Source organism: Castor canadensis, chromosome 12 (genome assembly GCF_047511655.1).
Source record: "Castor canadensis chromosome 12, mCasCan1.hap1v2, whole genome shotgun sequence".
NCBI classification, from domain to species: Eukaryota; Metazoa; Chordata; class Mammalia; order Rodentia; family Castoridae; genus Castor; species Castor canadensis.
The window spans coordinates 101,763,102-101,783,856 of record NC_133397.1 but is presented as its reverse complement, the minus strand read 5'-3'; the positions used below and the strand labels follow the sequence as shown (position 1 = coordinate 101,783,856).

General features: G+C 38.8%; 1 long non-coding RNA gene across 1 annotated transcript; it reads right to left on the bottom strand.

The window, feature by feature from the left end:
• Nucleotides 1-3,084: 3,084 nt before the first annotated feature.
• Nucleotides 3,085-20,251, bottom strand: LOC141414906 (uncharacterized). The gene is made up of 4 exons (XR_012439869.1): nucleotides 17,735-20,251; nucleotides 13,476-13,495; nucleotides 7,496-7,596; nucleotides 3,085-5,781 (listed from the first exon to the last, which is right to left on the bottom strand). It is a non-coding gene; the product is annotated as an uncharacterized lncRNA (long non-coding RNA).
• Between the last annotated feature and the right edge of the window lie 504 nt (nucleotides 20,252-20,755).

Below are 20,755 nucleotides of genomic sequence, written 5' to 3'. Positions count from 1 at the left end.
TTAATTAAACAACTCAAGACCTGTGAAAAGAAATGCAAGAACTCACCAACTCCATCAAAAGACCAAACTTGAGAATCATGGGCATCGAAGAAGGAGAAGAGGTGCAAGCGAAGGGAATGCATTGATGCATAAATCCTCAACAAAATAATGGCAAACCGAATTCAACAACACATCAAAAAGATTATTCACCATGACGAAGTAGGCTTCATCCCAGGAATGCAGGGCGGTTCAACATGCGAAAATCAATAAATGTAATAAACCACATTAACAGAAGGAAAGATAAAAAACACTTGATCATCTCAATAGATGCAGAAAAAGCCTTTGATAAGACCCAACACCATTTCATGATAAAAGCTCTAAGAAAACTAGGAATAGAAGGAAAGTACCTCAACATTATAAAAGCTATATATGACAAACCTACAGCCAGCATTATACTTAATGGAGAAAAACTGAAACCATTCCTTCTAAAATCAGGAACCAGACAAGGATGCCCACTATCTCCACTCCTATTCAACATAGTACTGGAACTCCTAGCCAGAGCAATTAGGCAAAAAGAAGGAATAAAAGGAATACAAATACGTAAAAGAAACTGTCAGAATATTCCTATTTGCAGATGACATGATCTTATACCTTAAAGACCCAAAAACTCTACTCAAAAGCTTCTGAGTATCATCAGTAGCTATAGCAAGGTAGCAGGATATAAAATCAACATAGAAAAATCATTAGCATTTCTATACACTAACAATGAGCAAACTGAAAAAGAATGTAGGAAAACATTTCCATTTATGATAGCCTCAAAAAAATCAAATACCTAGGTGTAAACCTAACAAAAGATGTGAACGACCTCTACAAGGAAAACTATACACTTCTGAAGAAAGAGATTGAGGAAGACTATAGAAAGTGGAGAGACCTCCCATGCTCATGGATTGGTAGAATCAACATAGTAAAAATGTCGATACTCCCAAAAGTAATCTACATGTTTAATGCAATTCCCATCAAAATTCCAATGACATTCATTAAATAGATTGAAAACTCTACCGTAAAATTTATATGGAAACACAAGAGGCCATGAATAGCCAAGGCAATACTCAGTTAAAAGAACAATTTTGGAGGTATCACAATACCTGACTTCAAACTATATTACAAAGCAATAACACTTAAAACAGCATGGTACTGGCACAAAAACAGACATGAAGACCAATGGAACAGAATAGAGGACCCAGATGTGAAGCCACACAACTATAACCAACTTGTCTTTGACAAAGGCGCTAAAAATATATGATGGAGAAAAAGCAGCCTCTTCAACAAAAACTGCTGGGAAAACTGGTTAGCAGTCTGCAAAAAAACTGAAACTAGATCCATGTATATCACCCTATACCAATATTAACTCAAAATAGATAAAGGATCTTAATATTAGACCACAAACTCTAAAGTTGATATAGGAAAGAGTAGGAAGCACTCTGGAGTTAGTAGGTATAGGTAAGAACTTTCTCAACGAAACCCCAGCAGCACAGCAACTAAGAGATAGCATAGATAAATGGGACCTCATAAAACTAAAAAGCTTCTGCTCATCAAAAGAAATGGTCTCTAAACTGAAGAGAACACCCACAGAGTGGGAGAAAATATATGCCAACTATACATCAGACAAAGGACTGATAACCAGAATATATAAGGAACTTAAAAAACTAAATTCTCCCAAAACTAATGAACCAATAAAGAAATGGGCAAGTGAACTAAACAGAACTTTCTCAAAAGAAGAAATTCAAATGGCCAAAAAACACATTAAAAAATGCTCACCATCTCTAGCAATAAAGGAAATGCAAATTATAACCACACTAAAATTCCACCTCACCCATGTTAGAATAGCCATCATCAGCAACACCACCAACAGGTGTTGGCGAGGATGTGGGGAAAAAGGAACCCTCTTACACTGTTGGTGGGAATGTAAACTAGTACAACCACTCTGGAAAAAAATTTGGAGGCTACTTAGAAAGTTAAACATTGATCTGCCATTTGATCCAGCAATACCACTCTTGGAGATATACTCAAAAGACTGTGACACAGGTTACTCGAGAGGCACCTGCACACCCATGTTTATTGCAGCACTATTCACAATAGCCAAGTTATGGAAACAGCCAAGATGCCCCACTACTGATGAATGGATCAAGAAAATGTGGTTTCTATACACAATGGAATTTTATGCAGCCGTGAAGAAGAACAAAATGTTATCATTCACTGGTAAATGGATGGAATTGGAGAACATCATTCTGAGTGAGGTTAGCCTGGCCCAAAAGACCAAAAATTGTATGTTCTCCCTCATATGTGGACATTAGATCAAGGGCAAACACAACAAGGGGATTGTACTTTGAGCACATGATAAAAGCGAGAGCACACAACGGAGGTGTGAGGATAGGTAAGACACCTAAAAAATTAGCTAGCATTTGTTGCCTTTAACGCAGAGAAACTAAAGCAGATACCTTAAAAGCAACTGAGGCCAATAGGGAAAGGGGACCAGGAACTAGAGAAAAGGTTAGATCAAAAAGAATTAACCTAGATGGTAACACACATGCACAGGAAATTAATGTGAGTCAACTCCCTGTATAGCTATCCTTATCTCAACTAGCAAAAACCCTTGTTCCTTCCTATTATGACTTATACTCTCTCTACAACAAAATTAGAGATAAGGGCAAAATAGTTTCTGCTGGGTATTGAGGGGTGGTGGGGAGAGAGAGGGGGTGGAGTGGGTGGTAAGGGAGGGTGTGGGGATAGGGGGGAGAAATGATCCAAGCATTGTATGCACATATGAATAATAAAACAATAAAAAAAAAGTAGTTCAAGGCTTTGGAATATGTCCATCGAGAGCCTTTAAACCTATATACCATTTAACTCAGTGATTATATACCTGGGAATCTATTTCAAGAAATAATCTAGAACACATAAAAACCTTTATGCATAACAATGTTTACTGTAAATTTATTTATACTAGTGAAAAACTAGAAAAAGTAATTATTATTCAAAAGATACATAACTTCTGATATACTTAAAGGTTGGAATACCAATTTAAGATTACAATAAGTAGTCCTCAAAGCTGGCTGCCAACATTGTGAGTGATTTTTTTCTTTCTACTTAAACATTCATCTTATTCTATAAGCAGTGAGAACAATTTTGAATTTCTAAAAAAGTAAGCTTTATAATTTCAAAAAGAGTTTGAAAAGCTACTTGTCACAGTTGGGATCTTTGGGAGCAGATACCGACTTAGAGTTTACATGTTAGATTTACTTTGGATCAACGCCTATGAAAGAAAGGTGTAGGGAGGAGGATTAAGCAGAGAAAGAAGTTAAACTATTGTACAGACCACCTTGCTGGGGAGCTATAGAGCAAGCATTGCACACAAGTGTCCCATATTGGTCAAAATGGCCTGACCTCGCTCAGTCACTGAATGCAGGCTTCAAACAAAAGGACTGACTTCAGGTGAGGTGGCTTCCTGTGCTGATTATTCTCACCAAGCTGAGTGGCAAGTGTTTCCTGGAAAGATCTGGTGGTGCATTTCCATATCTCCTAGTCTATGTTCTTATTCTCAATTTAATTTGCTTACTTATTGAACAATCATCATCATCATAGAACTTTATATAGATTTGATAAAGCTTTTACATATAACATGCTATCCCAATTCTTAGAATTGATCCATGAGGAGAGTCCAAGGGATAATTTTTTTAAAAGCACTGCACAACCTTTTCATGACTTTTGCTATCAACACACTTGAGTAAGACCATTTAATCTAACAGTAGTTAAAATTGTGACAGGTAACTTTGTGCTTAGTCTTCTTGATACTTCACTCTTTCCCCTCTAGCCATTCTTCTCTTCCTTGTCAGACAGCTATTGCTCTAATACTGGCTTAAGTCCCTTCATTCACTGAACATCTACCCAACTTCTTCCTCAGGTAGCTCCTTTCTCTTTTCTGTATCTTCAACTGACTGAAGATGGAAAATGACCAGTACATTTATAAATATGTCCTATACTAATGACAATGCACAATTCAACACTCTTTGCCTTTTAGAAGTGATCCCAGATATAACCCCAAAAGCATAGGGAACAATAGAGATAAACTAGACTTTATAAAAATTTAAAATTTTTAAAATCAACAGACTCTATTGATGTAATGAGAAGGCAATGCTCACAATGGGAAAATATTTCCATATCATATATTTGATAAGGAATTGATATCCAGAATATATATAGAACCCCCACAATTCAACAACAAAAAATTTGAACAATCCAATTCAAAAATATGTAAAGGACTTGAATAGACATTTCTCCAAAGAGATACAATCCAAGTGTGGTGGCACACACCTGTAATGCCCACCTTCAGGGACTGACACAGGAGGATCATGAGTTCGGGCTGGACTGGGCTACATAGTGAGACAATCTCAAAACCAAACAAAGAATAAGTACAAATGACAAAAAAGTATATGAAGTGATGCTCAACGCCACTAATCATTAGGAGAATTGTAAATAAAAACTATAAAAAGATGCCACATGACACTATTGGCATGGTTATTATTTTAAAAACCAGAAAATAGCTAATGCTGACAAGGTTATAGACTAATTGGAATCCTGTATATCATTGGTGGGAATGCAAAATGGTGCAGCCACTGTGGAAAATACCATTGTTCTTCAAAAAGACAAACACTTAATCACCATAGAATTCAGTAATTCCACTCCCAAGCATCTCCCTAAAGGACTAAAAACAGAGATTGAACAGATATTGTTATATCCATTTTCATAGCAGCTTTATTCATAATAGCTAAAAGGCAAAAACAACCCAAATGTCTATCAATGGATGCATGGAAAAGAAAATGTGGTAATATGTGCAATGGAATAGTATTTGGCTTTAAAAAGGAAGGAAATTCTGACATATGCTGTAATATGGATGAAACTTGAACACATTAGGCTGAATAAGTCAGATACAAAAGTATAAATATTATATGATTCTACTTATATGCCATATAAGAATGGTCAAATTTATAGAGACAGAAGAATAGTGGTTGCCAGGGTTGAGAGGAAAGGTAGAGAGTTATTATTTAATATTATTTAATAGCTACAGAATTTGAGTCTGAGATGATGAAATTTCTAGAGATGGATGACAGTGATAGTTGCACAACATCATGAAAGTACTTAACGTCACTGAACGTATGGTTGAAACTGGTTAAAATGATAACTTTTATGTTATGTATGTTTTACCACAATTTAAAAAAAACTGATCCTTACTGGTTGGCAAAGCTTTAAGGCTTTTAAAGTACAAGCTCTCTGAAAGCATAACCTACATGGCATAAAATCTAGAGTTTGAATTTAGGCATGCAGTCTTCTCTCTACTACATAGTAGATATGAGACCTTGAACAATACATGCAGATTCTCCAACCCTTCATTTCCTTATCTCTAAAATGGAGTTAATTTTCCACTCGAATGGACTTTGTTTGTCCAGGACCCATTTCCATTTTATGTAAAAGGATGCCAAATTTACCTGGAGATCTACTCCTTCTCTACCTTTAGCCCATAAGTTTGGTTAGGTGAGTCCGCTTGCTGGGTACTGGGGTGGGTCTGGTCAATCAGTGTATCTCCTTTCTGGGCAAATGGGCTTAAGAGTCAAGGAAGGTCAACAGAATTAACCCCAAAACTTTTGCTGGAGCAGCTAAATGAATTTTTTCTTTTGACCAGAGCTTCCAACAGATAAAGGTAATCCTGGAGTTGCTGGCAGTCATTTTCCACTATGAGGAGAAGGCCTACAGAGAGTAAAGAAGACAGAAAAAATAGAGCAAAGAGATAAAGAGAGTGAGATTGAGGAAGATACAATCATCTCATCCCTGGGCCCAGCAGCATCTAAAGTCCACAACTGTACTCTCGGTTACACTAAAAAATATGTTTGCTTGTTTTTTTGTTTACATCATTAAGTTGTCTTTTCTATTCCTTGCAATCAGAAAAATAATGACTGATGCATTTGCCTTGTTTTGTCATTTGAGGAAGTAAAACCTAGCATATTGTTCTCTGATCTGTTCATCTCTGAATCCCATCCAGAACATGGTAAGTGTCCAACAAATTTTGTTGGTTTTATGGATAGAGTCACAAAAACACAAAATTGGTCTGACTTACATTGTACCAGCTCACAGTATGAATTCAGCAAAGCTTTGTGTTGCCTTGGCTGGTGAATTCCCTCCTTAATGAAGTTGGGGTGAACATGGTGTGAATGCAAACTAAAATTCCACCAGTATAGAGTCAACACTTCAGGCTAATTAAACTGAACAACTGAGCTGGGCCCCAGTGGATCATGCCTGTAATCCTAGCTACTCAGGAGGCAGAGATCAGGAGGACCATGGTTTGAAGCCTAGGCAAATAATTCATGATAGCTATCTCGAAATAACTCTTCACAAAAAATGGACTGGTGGAATGGCTCAAGGTGAAGGCCCTGAGTTCAAGCCTCAGTACCACATAAAAAAACAAAACAAAACAACTGAACAACAACTACCAAGTGCCTATTATATATGTAACACTGGTGAAGAGAATAGTAGGGGACACTAAGAGACAAACACAATCAAAACACTTGAGAAAAGTTATTAGAGTTGAGCACCTAATGAATTTTGGAACTAGAGAAGGAACTGGATGCAAATAGAATTTGAGTTGCAACTTGAAAATGAGTATGTACACACGATGCTAACAGTGATGGGAAAGAACCTATAAGTAGAAAGAGCCCATCCTGTTCCAGGACAGCAGGAGAATGGGCCTCTTCAGCACCCTCTGCATGAATTAGCCTTTGGGAGAATGGGTACGGTTTTGTTGTGGACTGGTGTTGAGAGTCCTTGCCTTCACAGGCTGAAGAACTGCTTTGTGAGGCAGCTGATTGACTCATGAGACAAGGTCGGCACACAAAGTAGGATTTATTAGAGAGAAAGGAAAGGCTACAGCAGGAGCAGTGCAGCGGAGCCCGGAAACTGGTGACTCCCCACTGAGGTGAAGGCAGGGGCTTTTTATGGACGCTTTAACGCTGGGTTAGGGTAAGGGTTAGGTGGGTTCTCTCCATTGGTAGTGGATTCATGCACAGGAGCTCTCTTCGATGAGCTGGTCTGTTTGCCCCTTATGGGGGGAAAACAACCTTGAGAGCATCCTATCTATCAACCCCATGGCAGATTTATGAGATCATGTATCTCCTTCTCAGGGTGGAGGTGATGACTTAGAGATCAGGATGAGTTTTGAAAATAATTTCTCTAGAGAGAACTATGAATTCAAAGAATTTTACCCTCTCACCATGGAGGAAGGAGAGGAGGGATGGAAATCGGCTCCTTAATGCAAACCAAAGGACAGGATTTTGATGGAACCATCTGCTGAGCTTCGTGTGTGTCTCTATAGTGTGAGCCACACAAAGAACCACAGAATGGTTCATCTTTGAGAGATCTAATCTAGAAGGCTGAGGCATGGGGAGGGGGCTTAATTCCCAAAGTTTACCTGGGCAAATGGTGTTTTCTATGGTCCATGAGGGAAAGACAGTCAGAGTGATTGCTTCATCTTGTTCAAAATGACATTCTGCTGTGGTTGGACACCCAGGGCTGCACAAAGAGTGAGAAAGGAAGGTCGCCGAGCAACTCAGAAAGTACCTCAAACAATCAGCTTTAAACATCTGCAAAGGCCACAGAGCACCAGCTTGATTATCTCCATAGCACCAGTCAATAAGAACTCTGCAATTACCCCTTCCCAAGCCCCTGACTCTGGAGGGCTCAAAAGTAGTTTTAGAAAGAGGGAAAAAGAAAAGGATCGTGACAGAGGAAAGAGGAGAAAACAAAGGTCTTTTTTACTTTCAAACTTCAGACTTCTAGCCTGCGCTAGCCCAAGCTGAGGGAGAGAAGAAACTTCATCTTTAAAGTTATGAGGCTGGGCATGTTGGTGCATGTCTGTAAACCCAGATACTTTGGAGGTGGAGATTGGGAGGATGGTAGTTCGAGGCTAGCTTGGGCAAAATGTTAGAAAGACCCCCATCTCAACAAATAGGTAGAAGGATCTCCCCTGGCCAAAACACAAGACCCTACCTAAGAAAATAACTAACGCAAAAAAGGGTTGAGGTATGGCTCAAGTGGTAGAACACCTGCAAAGATGAAGTTAAAATTCTTACCTAGGACTACCATTTTAATTCCAGATTGCTACTTTGTTTTGTGACTTAAAAAGTGACTGAGTACTTTAATTACCTTTGAGCGACCATCTCTATTTTTTATCTAGGAGATAGGGAGATTTAAAGAGACTGAAAATAAAAACTGAATTTGCTTTAAGAGTCCTTTCTACTAGTTGTGAATTGTTTAATATAAACATTACAGGGAGAAACAGGACCTTGATCAAAACAAAAGAGGAGCCAGATCCAAGCTCTATTTGGAAGAGGACACATAGAAGTCTACCTACCCCAGGATGGAGATGGTGGGAAGGTGACTGGAAGTGTAGACACGGGGTGAACTGGAAAGGCCTCCAATGCCAAATTAGAGTCAGTTAAATTCTGGAGCATAATTCCGGGATATTTTGATATATACATTTTTTGCAGTACTGGGGTTTGAACTCAAAGTATACACCTTGAGCCACTCCACCACCCCTTTTTGTGACTCTTTTTTTTTGAAATAGGGTCTCTGGAACTATTTGTCCGGGCCGGCTTTGAACTGTGATCCTTTTGATTTCTGCCTCCTGAGTAGCTATAATTATAGGTGTGAGTCTGCTTCTGTTTATGTGCTGCATTATATTTATAGACTTGTGTAGGTTGAATAGTACTTGCATTATTAGAATGATTCAAAGTTGATCATGATGCATGATCTTTTTAATGTGTTGTTGAATTTGAATTACAAGTATTTATTGAAGATTTTTGCACCAAGAAGTTGGATAATAGTTTTCCTTTTTTGTTGTGTTCTTATCCAGTTTTGGTATCAGAGTATTACTAGCTTCAGAGAATGAATTTGGAAGTGTTCCTTCCCTTTGTATTTTGTGGAATAGTTTGGGGAGCATCGCTGTTATTTCTTTAAAGTTCTGGCAGAATTCAGCAGTGAATATATTTGGTTCTGGGATTTTCTTTTTGATGAGTTTTTAAAAATTATTATTATTACAGTTTCCATCTAGTTTGTTATTGATCTGTTTAAGTTATTTATATATTCTTGGTTCATTTTTGGTACTTCACATGTGTCTAGAAATTTATGAATGTCTTCCAGATTTTGTAATTTATCAAAATATAAGCTTTCACAATATTCCCTAATGATCTTCTGGATTTCAGTGGTATCTATTTTAATATCATCTTTTTCAATTCCAGTTTTATTAATTTGGGTCTTTTCTTTCTTTTTTACTTTGGCTACAGTTTTTCAGTCTTATTTATTCTTTCAAAGAAGTGATTCTTTGTTTCACTGATCCTTTGTATTGTTCTTTTAGTTTCCATTTTTAAATTTCAGCTGTCATCTTTGTTATTTCTTTCTTTCTAATTACTTTAGGATTGACTAGTTCTTGTTTTCCTAAGACCTGGAAGTGCATCATTAGGCTATTTATTTGAGGCTGATTTTTTAATGTAGGCATTTATAGTTACAAGCTTCCCTCTTAAAATCACTTCCATTGCATTCCATTGGTTCTGGGATATTGTGTTTTTATTTTCATTTGCTTCTAGGATTTTTCCCCCTTATTTTTTGATGATCAACTGATCATTCAAGAGTGTATTGTTCAGCTTCTATGTGTTTGTATATTTTTCTGTAGCTTCTCTGGCTGTCGATTTCTAGTTTTATTCCATCATGACCTGAAAAAATATAAGGAGGTAGTTCAATATTCTTGAATTAGCTAAGACTTGCTTTATGTACTAAAATATAGTCTATTTTGGAGAAAGTTCTGTGGGCTACTGAGAAGAATTTTGTGGCCATTGGGTGGAATATTCTGTAGCTCTTTGTTAAGTCTGGTTTGGTCTATAGTTCATTTTGTTTAATTCTGAAGTTTCTTTTCGATTTTTGTCTGGGTAGCCCATCTATTGGTGAAAGTGTGGTATTGAAGTTATCCATTATTATTGTGTTAGGGTCTATCTGTGCTTTTATGTTCAGTAATGTTTGTTTTTATAAAACTGGGTATGCCAATGTTATGTGCATATGTGTTTATGATTGTTATATCCTCTTGATGGATTGTCCCATTTATTAACATGAAGTGACTTTCTTTGTCTTTGATGGCTAATTTTTTTAAATGCTTGAGCAATTTTTTATATACTTTAATGAAGTGAAGGCTCCTTCTGTACAATTAGTGCTATACACTCAGATGACTATTAATCTTGTAAGGAGTCTGATGGATAATTTTGATTTGAAGTCTGATTTGTCATATATGAGTATAGCTACTCCTTTTTGCTTTGGGGTTCCCTTTGCTTGGAATATCATTTTCCATACTTTCACTTTATGTCTGTATTTGTATTTGCCAATGAGGTGTATTTCTTGTAGGCAACAAATAGTTGAATCTTGTTTTTTAATCCAATCCACTAGTATGTGTTTTATTGGAAAATTGAGACCATTAAGTGTTAACATTGAAAGGTATGTAGTAATTCCTGTCATTTCATTGATTTTGTAATGTTTGATTTTTCCATAATGCTCATTTGCTTATCTACTCTTCTACTGAGATTTATCCTTTATTATTATTTATTATTTATCCTCTTCTCTGTGTAGGATTCCTTTAAGTATCTTCTCAATGGTCTTGTATGCTCTGTTCTACTTACTTTCTTATTTTTTCTTTATTTTTGCCTGAATGTTCTACTTGTCTTCAAGTCCTGATAATCTGTCTTGATCTAGTCTACTGATGAGGCTATCAACTGAGTTTTTTGATTGTACTTATTGAGTTTTTCATTTCTAGAATTTCAACTTTTTTTTTTAGGAATTGTATGTCTTTATTGAATTGCTGGTTCATATTTTGCATTGCTTTCCTTATTTTATTTGGTTGTTTATCTGTATTGTTTTTGAATTTGTTCAAGTATTTATTGGTATCCTTTTGCTCTTTAAATTCATTGATCATTCTTATAATCATTCTTTACAATTCCTCTCTGGAATTTTATCCACTTCACTTTCACTAGAGGTTAATATTGTGGAATTACTGACTTTTGGAGTTGTTATGTTCCCTTGTTTTTCATATTTCTTGTATTTTTACATCAGGATTTTTCATATCTGAAGGCAAATCATTATATTCTTTCAGTTGAAGTATTCTCAGTGTTCAGGAAGGACTGGGTAATGGCAGAGCTGAAGTACATTTTCTCATCACTACATTAGAATTGTAGCTCAATAGCCAAACATTTGTCCACATGCTCTGGACACTGAGCCTGATCCCCAGCACCACTCAGAGAGAAGAAAACTAGCTGGAGCCTCTTGTAGCTCCTACTGTTCAGACTGGTACTGTATGTGGGCTGAGGGATGGACCAGGCAAGGGTCAGTTGTCAGCTTCAAGGCCATATGCACTTTAGAAGCTTCTCTTCTTTGTGTACTGGGAACTGCTGGTGGCTCCAACAAACTTTCAATCCTATTAGCCAAGCAGGTTCCCTCTTGATCCACAGCTTTCCCAGACTGTGGGCCCTTGGTCAGTTAGTGTCCAATTCTAAGGGTGTCCCTTAAATGTATGGGAAAGTGGGGGAAGCAAACAGAACACTTAGTTCTACACTGGAGGAAAAGAGGTGGGACCTTTAAGAAGAGATTAGGCCACCTCTTAATGAATGGATTAATGCAATTGTAGGAATATGATAATAAAAGAATAAGTTTGGTCCACTCTTATTCTCTGTTTCCATCACAGGATGATGTAGCAAGAGGGTTCTTCCTGGATGCCACTCCTTTGATCTTGGATTCTCAGCCTCCAGAACCATGAGCCAATGAATTACCCAGTCCCAGTTATTCTTTTATAGCAGCACAAAACAGACTAAGACACTCATTATCTTCAAGCAATCTTATTCTTTGTATTGATAACTTTGAGAAGTTTTGGGGGGCAGACAATGTTGTGTGTTTTTTTAGAAACAACTATTTTTTAATTAAAAACTGCTATTGTTTGAATGTTTGTGTACCTCCAAAATTAATGCTGAATCTTAATCCACAATACAACAATATTAAAAAATAAAGCCTTTATGAGGTGATCCAGCCTCAGAGGCTCAACTGTCATGAATGGAATTAATGTCCTTTGAAAATGGTTTGAAGCCAGGTGCCAGTTGCTCATGCCTGTAATTCTAACTACTCAGAAGGCAGAGATAAAGATGATGATGCTTTGAGGCCTGCCCAGGCAAAGAGTTTGTGAGACCCTATCTTGAAAATACCAAAACACAAAAAAGGGCTGGCAGAGTGAAGCAAATGGTAGAGTGCTTATCTAGCAAGTATGAGGCCTTTTTGCTCTGCCCTCTTTCTAATATGTCAGGACACAGGAATAAGGAGACATCTATGGAGCAGAGGAAAAGCTTTCACTAGACACCCAATCTGCTGGTGCCTTAATCTTGGACTTCCCAGTCTCAAAACTGTGAGAAATAAATTTATATTGTTTATAATTTACCTAGTCTGAAATATTTTTTGTAGCACCCAAATGGTCTAAAACAATAAGAATCTATGTTTTTCTTTGCTTTGAGGAAAGTATTTCTGATTGAACTTATCTTCCTATATCATCCTATATATATGGGGATTCTAAGGCAAACACCATATTACTACCAATAATGTTCTGTTCATATTCCATTTGTAGGAAAGTCCTTGTGATAGAGAAAAATTATTCTTGCATTAGAAGCTTTGCTTTGTTGGTTGTTATTTATTATTTCCTTCTTTTTCTTGGAGATTATGGAAGTATAGAAGATGGTTTTTGTTTTTTCATTGTGCTAGGGATCAAATCCAGGACCTCATATATCAAAGGCAAGCACTACTACTTAGCTACATCCCTAGAATGAAATTGGTTATGTAAACAAGTCCCAAAGCTGTTTTTTTGAGACAGGTTCTCATTATGTTGTCTAAGCTGTTCTTTGTTTTCAATTGACAGTACAACTTATTAAGAGAAATATTTTCATTATTTTCCATTCCTACTACACTTCTTAGTCCATAATAGGCATGTTTCCTAGTTGAGAGGCAGAAAGAAAATCACATTCTATGGACAGGCATATACTTGAGAATCCATTGCCATGTATTTACTCAGAGAAAGATTAATCTCAATTTGTTGCTCATAAACTTGGACACCTGAAATCCTAAAACTGAATTTTTTTTATTGTTTTACTGGGGGGTACATTGTGACATTTACAAATGTTCTTACAATATATCATAATTGAATTCACCCTCTCCATCATTCTCCTTTATTCCTCCTTCCCCCCATTCCTGGAATGGTTTCAACAGGTCTCATTTTTCCATTTATATACATGAGTTTATAATATTTATACCATATTCACCCTCCAACACCCTTTCCTTATTCTTCCCCCTTCCACTGGTACCAACCCCCCAGACAGTACCTGTTTTGCTTTCTTGTTCTCTGTTTTTGGGAAAAAAAAAAAGACATTTTTATTTGTTTAAGATAACTATACAGGGTGTTTCATTGTGACATTTACATGTATATATGTATTATAACCTGATTTGGTTCACCCCTCTATTTTTCTCCTTTCTATATTAGTCTACTTCTTATGGTGATTTCAACAGGTTTAAAAATTCTATATTCATTCTTATATAGTAAATACATCAACAAAATTCACCTTCTTAACTTCCTTCTTTTACCCTTGTATGTGATCTCCCCTTAGCATGACCTGTGTTTTATAATATTGTCTAAGCTATTCTTGAACTCTGGGCTGAAGTAACTCTGGGCCTTCCAAGTAACTAGGATGATAGGTATGTGCTATTGTGTCTGGCTCGATCACAAATTTTAGTGAAGCATTCCTCTGCTATGTCTCAATACATAAATAATACAAATTTCATGTTTTAAAACTACAAAATAATAGTATCACACCAAAAGAAACATCAGTATTCTAGTATTTTAAAGCATCATGAAGTACCTGAGTAGAGGAAGACTGAAAACTGATATTGTAAGTTGCTCTTCTGTGGATATTGGGGAGCCAATAAAGATTGTTAAACAAGGCAATGACAAAGATATATAGACATAGTCATACCATGTTAAGAGCTGTAGAGAGCATTTATCACTCCTCCCTCTGCTAAAAGGTCAGTGCCTTCAGCATGAACCACTGATAGTACACATGGGAAGTTGTTCATGAGATGAGGAGAGATGGGAAAAAAAGACATGGAAGACAGCCTTTGTTTTCCTCTCCTCATCCATTTCTCAGTAATATCAGTGCTTGGAATCTCCTTTAAAGCACTGCCTGAACCCCTTAGCTCATTGTGTTTTGGGTGAATTTGACTTCCCCTTCAACTCCAGGAAGGGTTAAAAATGAATGGTTTGGAAATTAAGCATATGTCCCAAATCTGGCAACTGATTCTGAAGCCCAGGATTTCTTCTTGTACAGGGAGAAAAAGCTCTTTCTTTCTAGTTAGGTTGAGAAGTAGAGAGCAACACTATTAGAACCACCCTATAATGTACGGATGAGCTATGAGTGACCAGGTAAAGTTTGAATATAAAAATAACAGAGTAGGAGATGGAGTTGGAAAATACCAAAGAAATCAGAGACAAATATTATCTGAGCCTCTGTTCAGCTAAGCTGGAGGGCAGTTGTCCCTAAGTTTTCAATTATGTAGGCTAATCTCTTCTTTTTTTTCTCTCTTTCTGTTAAACCAGCTTCAGTCTGGCTTTCCATCCTAACGAGAGTCCTAAATGATAGTCAAGATAAAAAAAAAAATTAGGAAGTCATTTGCCAGAATTGAAGCGATGGTAGGAAGCAAGAGACTCACTGAAGATAGATCATGAAGGACAAAGTTTCAATCTCACATGTAAGAGAGGTTGCTATGGTTTAAATGCCTTCCCCAAAAGTTCATGTGTTGAAACTTTAATCCTCAATGTGGCAGTATTAGGATGTGGGACCTAATGGAAGGTGTTTGTGTCAAGAGAAATTTGCCCTCCTGAATGAATTAAGGTTGTTCTCACGGGAATGGGTTAGTTATCACAGGAGTGAATTTGTTATAAAATCTCTCTCTCTCTCCTTGTGATGCCCTCAGCCATGTCATGATGCAGCAAGGCCCTCACCAGATGCCAAGAAGATGATGGTCCAAGAAGACTTCCCAGCCTATGGAACCATGAGCATCTGTTTTACTGAGATTGCTCTCTCTAAAGAGAACAAAGGTTACTCTGTTGCTAATTTCCATGGATACTTGGGCCTTACATTACTTGGTTTCTTAGCTCCAGGACACTGTTGTCCATTGTTTCTCCCTAAAACCTTTCTTCTTTTGGCTTCCTTCATACCCAAGTCTACTTATCTATTCCTCTGCCACTCCTTACTTTGTCTGGGTTCTCTTTATCTGCCATTCCCTTAAATGGTGGGGTTCCTTTGAGACCTGTTCTAGGGCCTCCTTTCTATTCTTCCATTCTACTACTCACTCTAGGTAAAAGCACTGTTTGCCAGCACATGTCAGATAATCCTTGGGGAATCCTTTAAAAGTTTGTGAGTGCTTTATGGTAGTGGTGGTGAGCTTAACTTTAAAAGAAAGGCTGGAAGTATCCACTTCCACTGATTCAGTTACTACGTGTAAGGAGTCCCACATACATATTTCTAGCTCAAACTTATATTCTGAGCTTCAGCTCACATATCCAACTGACAAGAGTATATTTCCACTTAGATCCTCACAAGTACCTCATGATCTACATATTCAAAAATAACTTGCTAACTTCTGTTTAGCCTCCTTCCTAGGCGCATGGCTTTATCACCTATAAGTTACCCAAGTCAGTAATGTAGGAGTCACTCTTCACTCCTTCCTCCCTCTCATTCTCTCTTGTTAATTACAAACTTTCCTCATGACACAAACACCTCCCATTAGACCCCACATCCTAACACTACCATATTGGGAATTAAAGTTCTAACACATGAACTTTTGGTGGAGACATTCAAACCATAGCAACCTCTCTTACACATGAGATTAAAACTTTATAGTTAACACTATAGGTATGTTTTACACTTGGATTGAGCAACAGCTTCCTCACTGGCTTTGCTCCAGTTTAGCTCCCTTTCAGTCCAAATTGATACCCCGGAAGGAAGGATCACAGTTACAAGGGCCTTTAGGTTCTAATTATTTTGCTATAGTTACATTGAAAATCGGGCTCCAAACTTTCTGACAACCAAGGCAAAAATGAAGGAAATGTGATCTTCCACACTTCATAACACTTGTTCTAATGCTAATATTTTGCTCTAAACCAAATTTCTCAGGAGATTTATGTAGGAAGCAATAAGTGATATAATGGACAATACCCTCTATATTATTCCTAGTTTCATCCAGCAAATATTTATGGAGTATTTACTATGAGCTAGGCACTGTGTTTACCACTAGAAATTAAACAGTGAATGTGGTTTTAAAAAATCTAGTCTCTGATTAAAACTGAATTTTGTATAATATTAAGTGCAACTTTCTGGGGGCCATTTGGTGTAGAGACAGCTTGTTTCTCAATCCATCCTTGCCTGTAAAACTTGGGTCAAGGCTTTTGTCCTTGAATAACCAGGGTCAAAATAACAGTTGCTCAGTGTTTCTCTCCCTTTTGATCTGTCCCTAGAGCATGATTTCAGGACTTCTGGCTTCCTTTTAAACTTCAGTTCACCACCACTACCATACAGAACACACAAAATATTTATAGGACACCTGAAGGATTATCTTACATGTGCTGACAAACAGCGCTTTCAATTACACAGGGAATCTATCATTGTCCAACCTTGCCTGTTGTGGCTGCCTACAGAGATCTGTAGCTAGCACATTCCCTGCACCTCTCCCACTGCCCTGGCAGGACAAGCCACTGCTGTTGCTTCATTAGGCCAAAGGTGTTGCTAATGATGCCTGCCACATCTGTGCCAATGCAGCCAGAATGCATGGTGTAGACTAGCATTTCTTTGTCCATTACTTCAGGAAGTAGAGTCAATCAGATGCTGACCTGCTATTGCCTTAAAGATGTTTCCAGGGCTGTTGAAGCTGCTCAAATACTAGGGGCTTTCTGCACTGAAGCTGTGCTGTGTTTTTGCTGATCTGCTGAGAACAGTACATTCCAGCTGTTGGGATTACATCTCATTATTCAGGTGCTCCCAATGGCTTTCTGAGATCACATATAGTATATCAGTATATCTGTTTGTTTTTGTGTTATGGTTTGATATGAAACATCTCTTAAAGGCTCTGTGTTGAAGGCTTGGTCTCCAATGTAATAATGTTCAGAGGTGGGGCTTTGCAGAAGCAAGTGGATCATAAGTGTTCTGACTTTTGTAATTTGATGGGCTACTAGAAGGAGGTGAAAGCTTAAGAGGTGGGACCTAAATGGAGTGAGGCCTTGGGGAGCCATATTTTGTCCTTAGCTCTTTCTCTCTCCCTCCCCCAACCTTTCTGCCTCATGAGGTGAGCTCCTTTGCTTTGTTCTACCACATGCTCCTTGTCATGATGTTCTGCCTCACCATAGGCCTAGAAGTAATGGAACCAATTGACCATGAACTGAAATGTCCAAAACCATGAGCCAAAGTAAACACTTCTTCCTTCAAGTTGATTTTCTTAGGTGTTTTACTGAAGCAACAGAAATCTGACTAACACATGACACCATAAAATAATGCCATCTACTAGGCAGCATAAAAAACAGACATTTACTTACATTTTTGGAAGCTGAAAGTCTGAGGTCAGGAAGTCTGAGGTCAGGGTTTCATCACAGTCAGGTTCTGGTCAGGTCTCTCTTCCTGACTTGCAGATGCCTGCCTTCTTGCTGTGTATTTGCACACTTGGTGTGTGGGCTTGGAGAGAACTCTTTCTTCCTCTTCTTATAAGGCCACAATTCCATGAAATTAGGACCTCATACTTATGACCACATTTAACCTTAATCACCTACTAAAAACCTGTTTCAAAGTAGTTAAACTGGGTATTAGGGTTTCAATATATAAATTGGGGGAGGAAGGGAGACTTTACTAAGTCTATAACAAAGTGTTCAATTTTTTAATCACAACAGGACACACAATAAGACTTTGAAATATAAATCCATGGAGGAAATTGTGACAATGTGCAATGCCCCAAAATGACCCTTGACCAACTGAAGCACATTCAGAACCTCCTAGCTTAGTGAAGAGTTTAGACTCAGGCCAGAAACTATGTTCTATAAGTATGTTGTCTTTACATTGGTTCCAGTTTCACCCAAGGATACAACTTAGAATGATGAAAGAAATGGTCAGCAGGCATATATTTAGACTCTTCTCTCAACTTGGCCTTTACCTTGAGATAGACACATACAGTTCTAGATTGCATCCTGTTGTCAAGATCTGGAAATACAGGTTTGGGATAACTATATATTCAATAGAAACTAGGGCCACAGGTGGTAAGATTACCAGTCAGTTGGCTGCAGTCCTTTTGCTTATCCAGATAAGAACAATGGGTAAACAGAGAAAAGTTCTTCTAGTGCTGGCAATCCCAGGACCTGAGTGTACAACAGTCTAGGGGATGGACTGGTAGACACAGAGGCTCACAGCTCCAAGCCCTAAAAATTAGGGATCTATTGCTCCAGGCTTTAGAAGCCAGGGAATTATGGCTCTGAACATTCAGGTTCAAGGCCTGTTGCTCTGGGCTTTCACCAACAGTGGCCCAGCACTTGCCATCTATTGTAATCCTCAGCTTCCAGCAGCAGTGAATGGCAGCAGCAGCAAGGAACAACATGCAACATCTTCTAGTGTTATAACTCTTGTACAGGTCTCAGATGCTGGAATCCTCAGCCCTTGACAGCAGCTAGTGTTACAATTCTCAGGCCTAGGTGTCTGAAATCCTTGACTCTTAAGGCTTGGCAGCTCTCTGGTGCTCTTCTAGTGACTAAGACCATAATTTCTCATCTTCAGCTCTTCACAGCCCTTGTTGCCTCTTTTCCTCCTCCTTTCTGTTTCACCTGCTTTCTGGAACTTTTTAGCTACCTCTTGTCATTACTACCACTCCACTGCCCTCTCTTTGTGTTACCAGCTTAGCCCATTGTACTAATGATAAAGATCAAAACTAGGCAGAAAAGACCACTTGAGAGAAGCCATTTCTTGGACCTAATGTTTTAACACCAGTGAGAAGCACAGGAGGGTGTCTCCCAGCTGACTCATACCCTGCTTAGATAGCAAAGAAAGAGGGTGTGGCAAGGGTGTCTGCATCAATCACAGCTGTCTCTTCATGAAAATGAAGGACTGTTTGTACCAATCATGGTAAAGTCTCTTATGCAAATGAAGAACTGTGTATGAATCACAAGCCTTCTATTGGGCCATCAGAGGAAATGCTCCCCCTCTGGCCTGGGTGGAAATGGTTACAAGGTCATCTAGAGTTAAGGGGGTTTGGTGGGTTCCTTGATGGCAAAAAGTACAGTGCAATCTGTTTGAAACAGTTGTGGCTAACCTTCAGGAGTTGGAGTTGTGCTTCAACAGCAAGCAGCTGTGGCTGCTGTGTGACCTTCCTCAAGGCAGAAGTGGAGTATCCAAAGCAGCCGGTTCTGCTGTGGACTACCCAGCAGGCTGCTTGACTGATGGTTTTTCTCTCTGGGTCCCTGGGTTACCCAGAAAGCATCTAATAGCTGTCAATCAGGGAGTCAAATCATACTGGCTCAACCTTAGCTTAAACATTAAAAGGATACTTACAATAAAGGCTTATTATGAATTTATTTAATAGTGCTTTAACAATGCTTAACACCTTCTCCAATCCCCAGAGAGAGGTGGGCACCTGTAATCTGTCTCAACAGGTGGTAATTTTTCTACATAAATTAAGGTTCTTAGTCGCACAGGTACGCAAGGCCTGGGTTTTTCCAAAGAAATATTCTACATGTAAGTAAACACATCAGTGAGCATAAAGTTCTACATGTTTGTGACAATTTACACCTGACAATTTTCAAACATAGAAGGGGGATAGTAAATATGTACTTAACGTAAAGCATGTAGTGCTGAGCTTTGCAAATGGTAATCAGCAGGTGTCTGATTCGGCTTCAGCAACATGGCTTCTAGGATTTCAAGGAAGTCTTCTTATTCAAACCACTCCCCTCCACCACCCAATTCTACTTGTATCCTCGCGTTTCGTTCCTACCTTTCCGGCCCGGGCTCAGCCAGTCCTGCAGACCCGCGCTCGGACCAGAGGCCAAGGAGCGCCCAGGCTGAGCCCACCCCGGGAGCTGCGCGCGGCCTTGTGGGAGTTGTAGTTCTCACATGTACGAACCTCGGGACGGGAAGTCACCGCGGAGTCCTCTTCCTGTGCTCCTATGCGCGGACTTACTGGGGACAGGTCCCTGGGAGAGTAGAGATGGGTGGGAGCTTGCTTATAAAAAGAGGAGTCGCGTCTTCTGTTAGTGGAGCTGCTGCGGAACTCGACGCTGTTTCCTGTTCCCTCGCGAGTGTTGCGGCCAAACTTGAAGTGCAAGTTTAAGGTTCTCTAGAGGACGAAAGATAAGAAGTTGAACTCTCCCGGCCCAGTCTCCAGCAGGAGCGGCAAGCCCCGACCCAGGTTCAACTACCTGGAGTGTCTGCTACTTGCATCTCTGCGTCTTACCCCCGCCCCAACTCGGGGTCCCCTTCGAGGCTGGGAGTACAGCGGCCCCCGCTTGTTGGCGGGATTGAAAGTGCTTGGCGGCCAGTTCCTGCGAACTTGAGGCAGCACTGAGTCCGATGCCCGCGGAGGA